This window comes from Miscanthus floridulus, chromosome 5 (assembly GCF_019320115.1).
Source record: "Miscanthus floridulus cultivar M001 chromosome 5, ASM1932011v1, whole genome shotgun sequence".
In the NCBI taxonomy this organism is placed as follows: Eukaryota; Viridiplantae; Streptophyta; class Magnoliopsida; order Poales; family Poaceae; genus Miscanthus; species Miscanthus floridulus.
This window is the reverse complement of record NC_089584.1, coordinates 146752669-146767567: the sequence shown is the minus strand read 5'-3', so window position 1 is coordinate 146767567 and position 14899 is coordinate 146752669.

Here is a 14899-nt window from a genome sequence, read left to right as displayed (position 1 = left end):
AATCGAGGTCTTGTTACTGGTTAGGTCATGTTAGAGTCCAGTTCGTGTGTTTTCCGCATCGTTTTCATCAAATTTTTGCTGCCGTGACCAATTTTGCGCATATTGTTCCTGTTTTGTCCTCTAATTCGGAGCCAATTCTTAAAACTGGTCTATTTTTCGCATACGAACTCGGATTTCGATGTTCCATATATCAAAATCAATCAGAAATTTTTTTTGGATCCATCCATCCCCCTCCTTGTTGGGTCGGAAAATTTTATTTTGGTCAAAAACTGGTCACAAGATCCTCTTTTCGTGATCACAAGTTTTTTGTCAATTTTGAGCACGTCTTCTGAAATTTCCACATGCCACACCTTTCACTTGTTTAAGCTCATATTTTCTGTGGTTACTTATTTTGTGTTCCTAAGTGAAGAAAAAATATCAAAAAAATAAAAATAAAAAGTCAAAGTTTGCCAAAAAAACAACGACAACCCAAAAAATAGAAAAAAGAGAGGGGCAAAAGAGGAACAATATCTAGAGGAGCATATAGAGAAGGCTAAAGTGAGCTGTGTTAGCGTGTGCTGTCTGTTTCCTTGTCACATACCTAGCACCTTGCTATCCACCATACTTGTTTGTCACACACCTAGCACTTGGAATATTTTCGACCAGCAACGAGAACAAGTACTTTGGACTATAATTCATCATTACTTTCTGTTACTAACTTGTGTGCCAAATATACATATTATTCTTTGTGTGCCTTCCAAGCTCCACAAACTCTTCAGATAAGTATAGAAAAAGGCCCTTAAAATCGCGGTACCACTGCCTCACAGGTATCACGAACCAGCCGCCGGTTGTAACGCCCACTGCTTGTGTTGGTAAGAACTTTATAAGAGCTTGGTAAGACGCTTCCACTTGCTGTGAAAAGTGACACCACTGCAACCACGTAGTCATTTGGTAGGGATAACCTTCACCGTTTGTTCCTGTTTTTGTGTTTACAATGGCAGGAGGTGATCAGACTAGAGATAACAGCCCTAAGGATTTCAATGAGTGTATCAGCCAAGAGCAATTGCAAGCTACTATAGATAATGCTCAAAAAAGGATGAATGAGGTCATCAGAAAGGCCGTCACTGACGCACTCATTGAACTCAACATTGGCAACAGCATGGAGAGATTGGACAAACGAATTTCCACGCTAACCGACAAGGTTACTGAGTTGGAAACCTTGGTGGTGGTCAACAACGATGTCTCCGGCAACAACACTGATGGTCTCTTGCCAGAAGATACAGTGCATGATGCCACTAGGAACATATATCGAGCAGCCTTTCGACAAGCAAGATTACGACGATGTCTTCGCCGCAACACGACAGGTATGGTTGGTGTCCACCACCATCAAGGTAATAATCATCGAGTGCCCGATGATCCTTATGCTAAGATTAAGTTCACAATACCATCTTTTTTGAGTCATTATGATGCTGAGGGATGTCTTGATTCAGAGATAACAGTAGAACAAAAGTTTAGTGCCCACCTTGTGCCTGAGCATCATAGAGTTCGACAAGCTACTAGTGAGTTTAAGGACTTTGCCATTATTTGGTGGAATGGGCTAGCTGCACAGGATGCTTTACCTGGTATGCGGGAAGAACTTAAGATAGCTATGCATGATCGTTTTGTTCCTCCTTCTTATCATAGAGACTTGCGTAAGAAATTGATGCGTTTAGAACAAGGAGAGAAATTGTACAGGATTACTATGGTGAGCTCCAAAAGGGATTGATGCATTGTAGTGTTGTGGAGGAGAACGAAGATTCCATTTGTCATTTCTATTCGGGTTTGAGGCACGAGATTCAGGACATTGTTGATTATAAAGAATTTAACACTGTCAACCAGTTGTTTTAGTTTGCTATGCTTACAGAAAAGGAATTGCAGGGGCGTGAACAATAGAGCGAGAGCAAGGTCAGCATCACATACACGCCACGATCGGCACCATCTTCGGGACTGACCAAGCCAACCATTTTTCAGGCACCTCCACCAGCGAGCAAGCGACCAACAGCCTCTGGAGTTACCGCTACACCTAAGGCACCTCTCGCATGACCTTCAGATTCAGGTAAAAATTCTTTGCAGGTGCTTACTAAGAGTGCCTCATCCGTTGCATCGACGGGACGCACTTCGGGCATTCATTGCCACCGCTGCCATGGCATTGGCCATGTACAGAAGGACTGTCCAAGTCAGCGGGCATATATTGCTACAGAAGATGGTTACATCAGCACCTCTAACATTAAGGATGAAGAAGACCAAGATACAGATGAGGAGGACGGCGAAGTCCTTGGTGATGAGGCCACGGTGGCCTATAGGAGCATCATTGTACAACGGGTGCTCAGCTCATAAGTACAGCAACCTGAGAAGCTACAACGCCATAACTTGTTCTAGATTTTTTCATCATCAGCAACCGTCGAGCACGTGTCATTATTGATGGAGGTAGCTGCAATAATTTGGTGAGTTCTGATTTGGTCAAGAAGCTTGGCTTGACGACATGCCCGCACCCACATCCATACCATATTCAGTGGCTAAATGATTTTGGTAAAGCAAAGGTAGCACAAACTTGCAGAGTATCATTTTCTATTGGTTCTTATGCTGATTCTGTTGATTGTGATGTGGTACCTATGTAAGTCTGTTCACTCTTATTGGGTCATCCTTGGGAACATGACAATGATGCTACACACCATGATAGAAGTAATAAATACACTTTTGTGCATAAAGGAAAGAAAATTACTTTGGTACCTTTGACCCCTGCTCAAATTGTACAAGCTGATAGAGAACGCGCTACTAGTTTGAATGATGTTCAATCTGAAAATCAGCAAGTTGCTAATTCTATTCTCCCACCTAAAAAGGATAAGTCGACATCTAATTCTAAGGCCGAGGGGATTGAATTGAAGGGTGGTGTTATGCTTACAACAAAATGTGACTTTGTTGAAATTTATGATGATGATATTTGCTATGCTTTGGTATGCAAACGAGCTATGTTTTTGCTTGATGATATTGTTAGCACGGTGCCTCCTGCTGTCACTAACCTTTTGCAGGAGTATGAGGATATTTTTCTAGCTGAGATACTCCCAGGGCTGCCACCTATGAGAGAGATAGAGCATCAAATCGATTTGATTTCGGGAGCAACTTTGCCCAACCGTGCTGCCTATCGAACCAATCCTAAGGAGACTAAGGAAATTCAACGGCAAGTCCAAGACCTTTTGGACCATGGGTATGTACATGAAAGCCTTAGTCCTTGTGTTGTTCCTATACTTTTGGTTCCTAAGAAAGATGGAACTTGGCGTATATGTGTTGATTGTAGAGCCATCAATAATATTACTATTCGGTATTGTCATCCTATTCCTAGGCTAGACGACATGCTTGATGAGTTGTGTGGTTCTATAATTTTCACCAAGATTGGCTTGCGAAGTTGCTACCACCAAATTAGAATGAAACTTGGAGATAAATGGAAAACCGCGTTTAAAACCAAATTTGGATTGTATGAGTAGTTAGTAATGCCTTTTGGTTTGACAAATACACCTAGCACTTTTATGCGCTTAATGAATGAGGTTTTAAGAGCTTTTATTGGTCATTTTATGGTAGTTTACTTTGATGATATATTGATTTATAGCAAGTCTTTTGTTGAACATATGAATCACTTACGTGCTGTTTTTAATGCTTTATGTGATGCACGATTATTTAGTAACCTTGAGAAGTGCATCTTTTACACGGATCGAGTTTCTTTTCTTGGCTATGTTGTAACTCCATAGGGAATTGAGGTGGACGAGATAAAAATTGAAGCCATAAAGAGCTGGCCAGTTCCCCAAACCATCACACAGGTGAGGAGTTTTTTGGTCTTGCAGGATTTTACCGCCACTTCATCAAAGATTTCAGCACCATTGTTGCCCCGTTGCATGAGTTGATGAAGAAAGGGGTGGTGTTTCATTGGAGAAAGGCACATGAGGAGTCCTTTGACACTTTGAAGGATAAGCTCACACACACACCATTGCTGTAACTTCCAAACTTTGGTAAGACTTTTGAGCTAGAATATGATGCTAGTGGAGTTGGCATTGGGGGTGTTTTGATGCAAGATGGTAAACCATTGCTTACTTTAGTGAAAATTGTATGGCCCTGTTCTGAATTATTCCACATATGATAAGGAATTATATGCACTTGTCCGTTCTTTAGAGACGTGGCATCATTATTTGTGGCCTAAAGAATTTGTTATTCATTCTGATCATATATCGCTTAAGTATCTTTGTTCTGAACATAATCTGAATCATAAGCATGCTAAATGGGTTGAATTTATTGAATCTTTTCCTTATATTATCAAACACAAGAAAGGGAAGGATAATGTGATTGCTGATGCTTTGTCTAGACGATATAACTTGTTGTCCCAACTTGATTGTCGGATTTTTGGGCTTGAATCAATAAAAGAACAATATGCGCTTGATCTTGATTTTAAGGACGTGTTGTTGAATTGTAGAGAGGGACATACATGGAATAAGTTTATGATCAATGATGGGTTTTTGTTTAGAGCTAATCGCCTATGCATTCCAGTTGGCTCCGTTCGTCTTTTGTTGCAGGAGGCGCATGGAGGCAGATTGATGGGATATTTTGGTGCAAAGAAGACGGAGGAGGTGTTGTTCACATATTTCTTTTGGCCAAGGATGAGGTGAGATGTAGAACGGTACGTGGCTCGGTGCACCACATGTCAAAAAGCTAAGTCATGGTTGAACCCACATGGTTTGTATATGCCTCCTCCTGTTCCTTCTACTCCTTGGGCTGATATATCTATGGATTTTGTGTTGAATTTTCCAAGGACTAAGAGGGGAGGGATAGTATTTTTGTGGTCATTGATCATTTTTCTAAGATGACACATTTTATTCCTTGTCATAAGAGCGACTATGCTATTCATATTGCTGATCTTTTCTTTCAAGAAATCGTTCACTTGCATGGTATGCCTTCTACTATTGTTTCAGATCGCGATACAAAATTCTTGAGTCATTTTTGACGCACTTTGTGGAATAAATTGGGAACCAAGCTGCTGTTTTTTACAACATGTCATCCTCAAACTGATGGGCAAACTGAGGTAGTGAATCAAACATTGTCCACCATGTTGAGAGCAATTTTGAAGCGCAATTTGAAGATGTGGGAAGAGTGTTTGCCGCATGTGGAGTTTGCATATAATAGGGTGGAACATTCCACCACCAAGGTAAGTCCTTTTCAGGTAGTGTATAGTTTTAACCCCGCGCTCCTATTGATCTTTTGCCTTTACCTATCACTGAGAGAATTCATAATGATGCTAGAGAGTGTGCTGATTTCATTCGTAAGTTGCACGAAACAACTAAAGCAAATATTGAAATAATGAATGAAAAGTATAGAATTGCTGGTAGTAAAGGTAGAAAAAAAATTAAATTTGAACCGGGTGATTTGGTTTGGTTACATTTGAGAAAAGATAGATTTCCTGAGCTGCGTAAATCTAAATTAATGCCAAGAACAGCTGGTCCTTATAAGATAATTGAGAAAATAAATGATAATGCCTACAAACTTGAGTTGCCACCCGAGTTCGGGGTTAGTCCCACCTTTAACATTGCAGATTTGAAGCCTTATTTGGGAGAAGAAGATGAGCTTGAGTCGAGGATGACTCAGTTTCAAGAGGGGGAGGATGATGAGGACATCACTCCTTTGGATGTACCCGCTAATCCTCCAACCGTTATGTAATGTCTAATGACCTGAGCTCGAATGCGTCAACTCAATTTAGAGGTGAGCTCATTCTTAAGCGATCCTTTTCATACTTTTGAGAATAGACTACTACCTAATGATGTTATCTTGCTTAGGAACATTAGAGAGGGTCATGAGAGACTTAGAGGAAGAGGTGGAGGTGATGATGACCAGCAAGGACGTCCAATAGAAACCGGAGGCCTGGTCCAAAATGATTTCGAGCGTGCCTCGGCCCCCAGGACTAGTCTGCCTTAAACTGGTCATCTAGGATGCATCCGGACTCCGTTTTCAACGATCCACATATGGTTGGAAAGATACGAAGCCAATCCAAGTGGTCTCACATCAAAAGCCCTTTAGAATCAATAGGAATCATCGAAACAACTCAGCGTCCAGAATCTGCTAGGGTGCTGCGACACCGTCTTATGGTCCGTTGGACCGTGTATCGTGTTTGGGTCCATTAGGGGGTGTGTCTAGGGTAGACGATGACCCTAAGACCTTTATAATCATACGTCGCCGCCGTCATTAGGTTTTGGGTTTTGCTTAGATTAATCTGTCAAAAACAGTTTCACCGTTCATCGGTTTGTGAGACCCCAACTTCGTGAGATTAATCATTCATCTATAATTTAATTGTTTTCTTTCTTGTTCTTGCTTGTGTTCTTCGTTGCATAGGCAGGGATTAGCCTTCTTGGCGAGGTCAACCGGATCCGTGTCTCGGTTGATAACCAGAGGAGTTATGGTGCTAAGATTGCAGGATCCCTGTTCCCATTAACTTTCTTATACATATTCAAGAGAATTAGCAATCAACTAATTCTTAATTCTTATAAGTGACATGATGATTCTTTTAGTGCCTCGTCAATAACTTAAAATTCTTTAGCACCTTCCAGTGGACCTATTCTAGATTAATAAACTAATATTTTTGCCAAGTATCCTGATGCCAAGTCTAGATTAGTATTGACTTGAGCATGTTTAAAGTTAATGACAGCCGAAGCATATGGAACGTCTTCCTCTTCAACTGTTACTAACTTGTTCTTAGAATTATTTGGGATAATTAATCTTACTGTGTTGTGCAATTGCACTGTGCAAATAGACAGGCGTGGTATTACTTATTCAAACTCTATCACTTAAGCATTCATTTGATATGCCTTTTGTGATAGTCCTAGTACTCAATTGGTCCTGTATTGGTGTATTTTAATAGCCAAAAACTCAGAGGCTTCACCAAAATATATTATATTAAAAATTTTGGTGAGTAGAAAACTCTTATGTGATATTCCTATTGCCACGTAACTCAACTTCATCCATGTAGAGTATTGGGACAATAAACTTTTTCACCCTTTTTTATAAATATAATTGTCTACTTAATGAAATTCTAAATCACAGTGGGCTATGTTCTTAGTTTAAATCTTTTAAAACTCCCTTTGAAGTCATGCTTAAAATTGTAGACCCTTTTATAGCCTACTGGTTTGACTTCATCATGAAACTTATTAACACCCACACTTTATATATACTTATGGACCTAAGCTCATAAAATTGCTTAGTTTAGAATAACAAAATTGCTCTTATGATGTAATCATCTTATAGATTTATCATGGATCACAAGCATATTAATAACAATAGAGGTCTACTTATGTGCCTACTTATCAACTAATGGTTGCTACCTATATCTATTGTGGCTTACTAATTGACTCTTAAAAATCCACAATAGAAACTATAATATTTATGTCTTCTTGAGTCAATGATATAGAAAATCATATCTCTCTAATATTTAATCTTCCTCCTTTGTGAACTTCCACTAACTCCCACTGATTTTTGCATTCTCTAGGAACACATCATATCTTAACAACTTAGCGAAATAGTTATAACAGTAGAAACACAATCCCTTAGACTTTGCTCCCACTGATTTCTGTGTTCTCTAGGAACATAATCAGGGTGCCATGTAGACAGCTCATTTACTTAGAATCTCATTTCTTATCCTTAGCTAGACTGTACTTATGTCTTGCTGAGGTTTTGCCCAGTAAAACTTTTATGGTCAAATATTCATCAATCAGCATTGACCAGAATGACAAACATAAGGCATATAAGTCTCCAAAACACAAGCTCTATGACCTAGTCTAATCAGCGTTGGCCAGAATAAACTAGAACAAGAAACTTGGTGAACATACAAACACTAATCAGCTTTGGCCAGAAATAGTGAAAGCAAGTCATACTTCAATTAGAGACTAATGTTGGGCTGAGGGACAAAATTAGTATAATTTTTTTTATATTTCTCAAGTCCCATGCTTTATAATCTTATTTGAATAGAGCATATCTTTTCTGATGAGACAGTCCATTCCCCCATTCGAAATGTGGCTTAAACAATAGTGACACAATTTTGACAAGATCTCATCATGTTGACTAATGATTAACTTAAAGATAAAACTGACATAAAGAAAACTCATATTACAGGAAATAAATCTCTTTGCCAATTAATAATATAAATCATGATGGAATAAATTTGATGTATTCATAAACTCCAAACTCAAGAATATTTGTTCAAAATACAAAGTATCTTATACTAAAATGACATAAGCATCATTAAGAACTAAGTTTAAAACTAATCTAATGCGAAGCTCCAAGGCTCGACTTCATCTTTATTCTATCAATGGCTCCTTAGACTTTGCTCCCCTTGCTCCCCTGGTTTGGCAAGACTTGAGGAGAAGTTAAGATATGCATTATTGCACCTTAGTTAATCCACTATATATTGGGGAAATATCTTAAGTAAAACTTATGAGACAACTTAAGTTACCTGTCTTTCGAAGCCATTCTTATACTTATCATCAATTTGGTAACTTGCAAAATTTGCAGACCGTTGAAAACTTATCATTTTGAGCATGTTTGTTATGGTTTTCTGGCATATAATTCATAAGGAAATTTACCATACATCTAATCCAAGTGCCTTCAACTCATAAGCCATATCAAACAAGCTTTTAACATGATTACCCAGACCGCTTATCCCATCATAACGGGAATTAAGTAAGTTATCAAAGAGGAAAACCTTTCTAAAGTGTGCTTTAATGGAGTTGTGAAGCTCCTTAGCACTTAATCACACGGTGTTGTTTTCATTAGAAAGAAATCTCATCATGTTATCTGAGAGCGAGCATCTTATTTTTATTTTAGCAACATTGCCGGATTTCTACCATTTTTCTAATTTTGGGATGTACCCCTTCATCCTCTCAGCATAGTACTCATAAACAGGAGAAGCAACATGTGGTTTTTCCTCATTAAGCTCATAATCAAGGTCCAACTCCTTGAGAATGGCATGCACCTGATTATTCTAAGTAGGAAAATTAATACAACTTAGGGGTTCTATTTTACTTATATAGTCTGCATAATTTACTAAAAAATTTGAAGCAAAATAATGTCTCAATTAGTAAGCTGTATATAAGATATACTTAAAGCATGCAATTAAATCAACAATGGTCAGAATTAACGACATGCTTAAGGACTTTAATTTGCATCACCGTTGGGCAGAAAACAAAACAAAATCCATCTTAATAACTCGTAATTAAAGTCAACGTTGGTCAGAAATTAATTATGAGTAATCTCCAATTAAACTTCTCGTTGGTTCCATTTAACCAGAGACCATCTTATTATACAGTGATGGATATATATGTATATATAAATACTTATAATTGAATGCAAACTTAAGCAAAACTTAATCTTACGGCATAAAATGCTCATGCAAACATAAATTAATACTGGAACTGAAGCTAAAACTGAGACTTAGAACTTAATCAAAAAGTGCATAAAAAATTAACCAAGTAAATTCCACTAAAGAAAATTTTCTTAAACTTAAATATTCTCAGCAACATATTTCCAAAACATACTTAAATTTAACTTAAAAATTATCATAAAAGGGCATAATTAAATCTTATTTGAGATGGGAATATATTGCAACAAACTTAATTTATAAACTTAAATCAATAAATCAATATCTAAGTTGCTGGCAATAAACTTAAGCTAAAAATTAAACATAATGAGGGCATTAAAAGCTTAATACTTAATTAGACACTTAAATACTACACTTATATTGAATAGCTAAGGAAACTTATTTTAAGAATTAAATTTTAGTTTGACCTTTGAAGAATAGGCCTTGCCCAAAAGTACTATGCCAGGCACCGTCTGCTCATGACCGAGTCGGCCTAGCTAGTTCTTCTCTTAAAAATTTTAATAAAATGGCCCCCTTAGGAAAAACTTAGTAGCTGGGATGATCTTATTGAACTCGACAGACGGTTATGATTTATCCAGATAAAAGATCATGGGTATAAATACCTGGCCAAAAACCCTAATATCCATAATTACTCAGGACACAGGAAACTCATAAATCTTAGTGAGCAAACAATAGTTAAGTAGCTTAGAAGTATTAACAAGTCATGCTTAAATTCTTAGGAAAAATATTCCACGCGTACTTAAGTTACTCCAAAACTGATAAAACTAAAATTTGAACTTATTAGTAGTGGGGAATAAACATAATTATTTTGGGAAATAAACTTAATGGTGTAGGCCTACATGCTCATAATGAAACTAAATTTGGCCAGTACATTGAATTAGCCTGACTGACGGAGTGACGGCCAGCCATCACGTGCTCAGCTGTCGGCCCGTTTCACGCTCGCCTGTACATCAACAGGCTGGCTAACGGCCCATTCTCCTTCCCCGCATGACAGTGTGATCCGTTGGATATATAGATCAGCGGCTTGGAGATCCCAAAGGCAAACAACGACACATACTTAAGCCACTCTGAAAAAACCCTAGCCGCATTCCTCACCTTCTCTCCCCTTGCTTCAGCCGCACAGCAGCACAGAGGGAGAGAGACGACCGCACGGCGCGTCAGCACCGGCCGACCTCCTAGGCGGCGCACGCACGCGGCAACAACCTGTGCGCGGCTCCGTCTACCGGGCCCTACCGGGTGCTCAAGCCCACGACGGTGGCGGCGGCTCCTTACGGCGCGCGCGGCGGCGGCCCAGGTAGCGCAGCCAGCCGGCAGCGGTGGCTCAACGCGCGGGTGTCGTAGCCCCGAGGGGCGAAGGCGCCTGCCCTCATCCAAGTGGCTGCGGCAGCCCCAAGGGCACACGCGCAACTGTGGTGGGCCCGCACAGTCCAGCGGTGGCTATGGCAACTAGGCCTAAGGGGCCGGGTACAAGCCGTCTGCTCGCTCGCAATTGCGGGGTAGCACAATCTGCAGCGGCGACCCGATCTGAAAACGGGTACGAGCAACATAGGTACAATCTCAGTCTCAATCTCAATTCCTGATGCTTAATCTTAGGGTTTAGGGTTCTTGATTTTGGGGAAAAATAAAATGGGGATCTTTGCGACTTTAATCGGGTTTTGCCCAAATCACCTTCTCCTAAGTGCTTAACTCGGTTTGATTCGGTGAAAAACACCTCTGATTTCAAGAAAAAACTTAATCTCAATTAACAGCGAAAACCTTAACCCTAAGTTAGATCTAATTACTCACTGATTACTTTAAAACTAATCTAATTCGACACTTAGTGTAACATAAACATGCATCATTTAGATTAAGATAAACATCAGAGGCTAATCATGCATGTAGCAGACAAAACTTTAGCCGAGACTAATCTAATCTAAACGTATCAGACACATAAAACAAAACTGACTCTGGCCTAGGATCATGTTAGGATCTAAGCAGGATCTGATACCAATTGTTGAAATAAAACTTAGACATAACATGATCTTAATCTTAGCCTAAGCATGATCACTAACTCAAACTTATGCGGAATAGATCTTAGTAACTAATCTGAGTCTGTAGATGCCATCTATGCCTCTGTGCTTGATGTAGAAGTTGATGTACATGAAGTAGATCTTAGTCTTCACCAGATTTGAGGCTTGATGCTCCTAATTGGTGAAGAACGCGATATAGATCTGCAACAGTACCTGGACGTGGGTAGACAACCTTCCTAGAGCCTACATCGCCTAATTGACCGGTTATGTGAATAGTCACATGGATTAGAGAGAATAATGACGCCAGGGGTGCTTCTCTTATTTATAATCGCGCTGTGGGCCAGGGGGCCGAACCCTTAGAATTCTAAGGGTTGCCACCGATCACGGCAGTTCTTATTTAGTTGGATATTAATGACGAGTGGGTGGACAAAAAACTTAATGTTTAATTAATCTCATAATTAAGTTCGGAATTAGCCGAACCGATCACATTCCACAGGATGGACAAAAAACCGAGACCAAACAGCCCAAGATTTCGGTTCTCGGCTCCTATATGCTGGGTTTCATGCTCACAAAGACCGATTTCTGGAGTATTTCATATGTTGGGTCAGCTTGATTGGGCACTCCATGACCCAAACTACCCAGCAACACGTATGCTCGCCCTGCTACCTTGTGCGATCAAACTATCAAAGCCTTATATATCCACTGCTTATGTTTGCTCCACGTTTTCAGCTAAATAAGTGGAGCTTTGCAAACTCTGCTCCTGAAAAAAAAACAGAGTAGCCAGAGCACCTCAAAAGATACTTTATAAACTCCAGAATTTTTTGAGCTACTCCACGCGGTGGCCGAGAAACTGCCAATTTTTCGTTCGATCACCCGAATTCTCGGCCTTGTTAAAACTGAGCAAAAACTGAGCACTATACTATACTTCAGTCACTAGGGGATTGAAGAGTAGTCATTATTGCTTATCTATGTAATTCCATCAGTAAAGCTGACGAGGTTGACGTGGGTGTATTTGACAATTGGGATATATATCTTGATCCATCATGGTTTATACCAACTTTATCTCCAAGACTTGCTTTTGACGTACTTGAATTCACGATGCCAATATTCATTTGGTGCTTTCCACTTTAATACATCTTGTTAACAATCCATGGTCGTTTTGGGAGATCACCCGTTGACCCTAACTACCTAGAGCGTTTTGCACGTAGAAACAGAGATATTATGCAGACAAAGAATATATGAAATAAATTGTACCCATCCCTAACACAAAATTATATGCAGGGCACGCATATACACGCATAAAGAAACAATTCATAGAGACAAAGGTCAAGATTTTTTTTTGCGGAACGGCGAAAAGCTTCACTGTGATTTTTATTAGACACGAAGAAAATGGAAAGACAAAAGGTCAAGGCGCTATATATAGGGTCAAATTCATCTTTTTTGTAGGGCCGGGCTAGGAAGTTCATAAGATAATACGACATGCTCTCGGTGATTGTAGGATTAATTCTTGCTAGCTTGAGTCCAACTTTCAAACGGAGGATGTGCTAGTTGTCCACATTGTTACACGCGTTTGAGAACAATAATGGTGCCACATTGGCAGAACCAAAGGGGATCAACCATCACATCGGTCACATGCGTATACGAGGAATATAATGCGATTTATCACTTTAGGAATTAACCATCACATCGGTCACATGAATATAATGCATATATGAGGAATATAATGTGCCCTGAGAATTATTGGTGGCACCCGATTAACCATCACATCGGTCAAACGCGAGTGCAAACCTCTTCTACCAACATTTCTTACGGCGGAAAGATCAAATCGCGCAATGGAGTTCACAAGCGCCCGTTTCAGAGGCGTCCACCACCTGTACCTCACAGATGCCCTGTTTCAAGGCTTCCACGAAAGCCACCACGATCCGTGGTGGAAAAGCCACATTGTCACTCACTTTTTGTTACCTGCAGCTTGCTTCCTGCTACTTGCGGGAGGCCTCTGCAGCCTAGTGATTTGGAGGAGGAAAAAACCGGGAGAACAAAAGGAGAAGATCTATTGCTGATGGGGCTATCTATATCAAGAGGTAAGCCTCAATCTACACCCTCTCCCTCTTAGATCTGTACCTCCATTTCCTAATTCTTCTTTTCTCTGTTCATTACAGGATCAAGGCAGAACCAAAAGGCAGTAGAGGCTCATGCCCCCCAAGTGAAATTTTTTTAATACCCTATAAAAATTTCAATTGCATAGCGTAAAAAGTTACACGCGTAGTTACATGTGTTTGAGAACAATAATGACGCCATTGGCAGAACCATAAGGGGTGAGAACAATAATGGTGTCATTGGCAGAACAAAAGGGGCAGTAGGGCCCTGGGGCCTGGCGCCCGATTAACCATCACATCGGTCACATGTGTATACGAACGGGAATTAACCATCACATCGGTCACAGGAATATAATGCGTATATGAGGAATATAATGCACCCTGAGAATTGTTGGTGGCGCCCGATTAACCATCACATCGGCCAAACACGAGTGCAAACCTCTTCTACCAACATTTCTTAGGGCGGAAAGATCAAATCGCGCAATGGAGTTCGCAAGTGCCCGTTTCAGAGGCGTCCACCACCTGGACCTCGCAGATGCCCCGTTCCAAGGCTTCCATGAAAGCCACCACGATCCGTGGTGGAAGAGCCACATTGTCACTCACTTTTTGTTACTTGCCTGCTACTTCTTGCAGGAGGCCTCTACGGCCTAGTGATTTGGAAGAGAAAAAACCGGGAGAACAAGAGGAGAAGATCATATTGCTGATCTGCGGGGGCTATCTATATCAAGAGGTAAGCCTCGATCTACACCCTCTCCCTCCTAGATCTGTACTTCCATTTCCTAATTCCTTCTTTTCTCTCTCTCTGTTTATTATTACAGGATCAAGGAAGAAACTACTGTGCTATACTCTTAGCTGCAACGATGGTTTCTGTAATAATGCTGTCTATAGAGGTATGAAAGCAATAATTATGGAAGCGGACAGAAATATAAGGATAATATGTAATTCCTTTGCCAGTAGGGGCTCATCCCCCTCCCCTGAAAAAAATTAATACCCTATAAAAAATTCAATTGCATAGCACAAAAAAGTTATTATTTCACCCATTTTTTTGATAATATTGTGTTTTTTCGCTATATGAATACTAAATACGTACGTAAAAACATTGAAAAGCCATTGAGACATATACTTGATGTATATATTTATCATATTTATGAAGTGTCATCGTATTGCCCGCCCCCACTAATCAAAACTCCATGGCGCTTCTTTCTTTGATGGAGGTACGGTAGGAGGAACAGGGACTATCAGGTCGCCTGCTCACAGTTTTGACGGCTCCAATTTCTAAATGATGATGTGTATGCATGATGATGAACGACGACATAATTTATTATCCGATGAATATGTTGCAAGAGTAACAATATCCAGGCAACAATAATCAG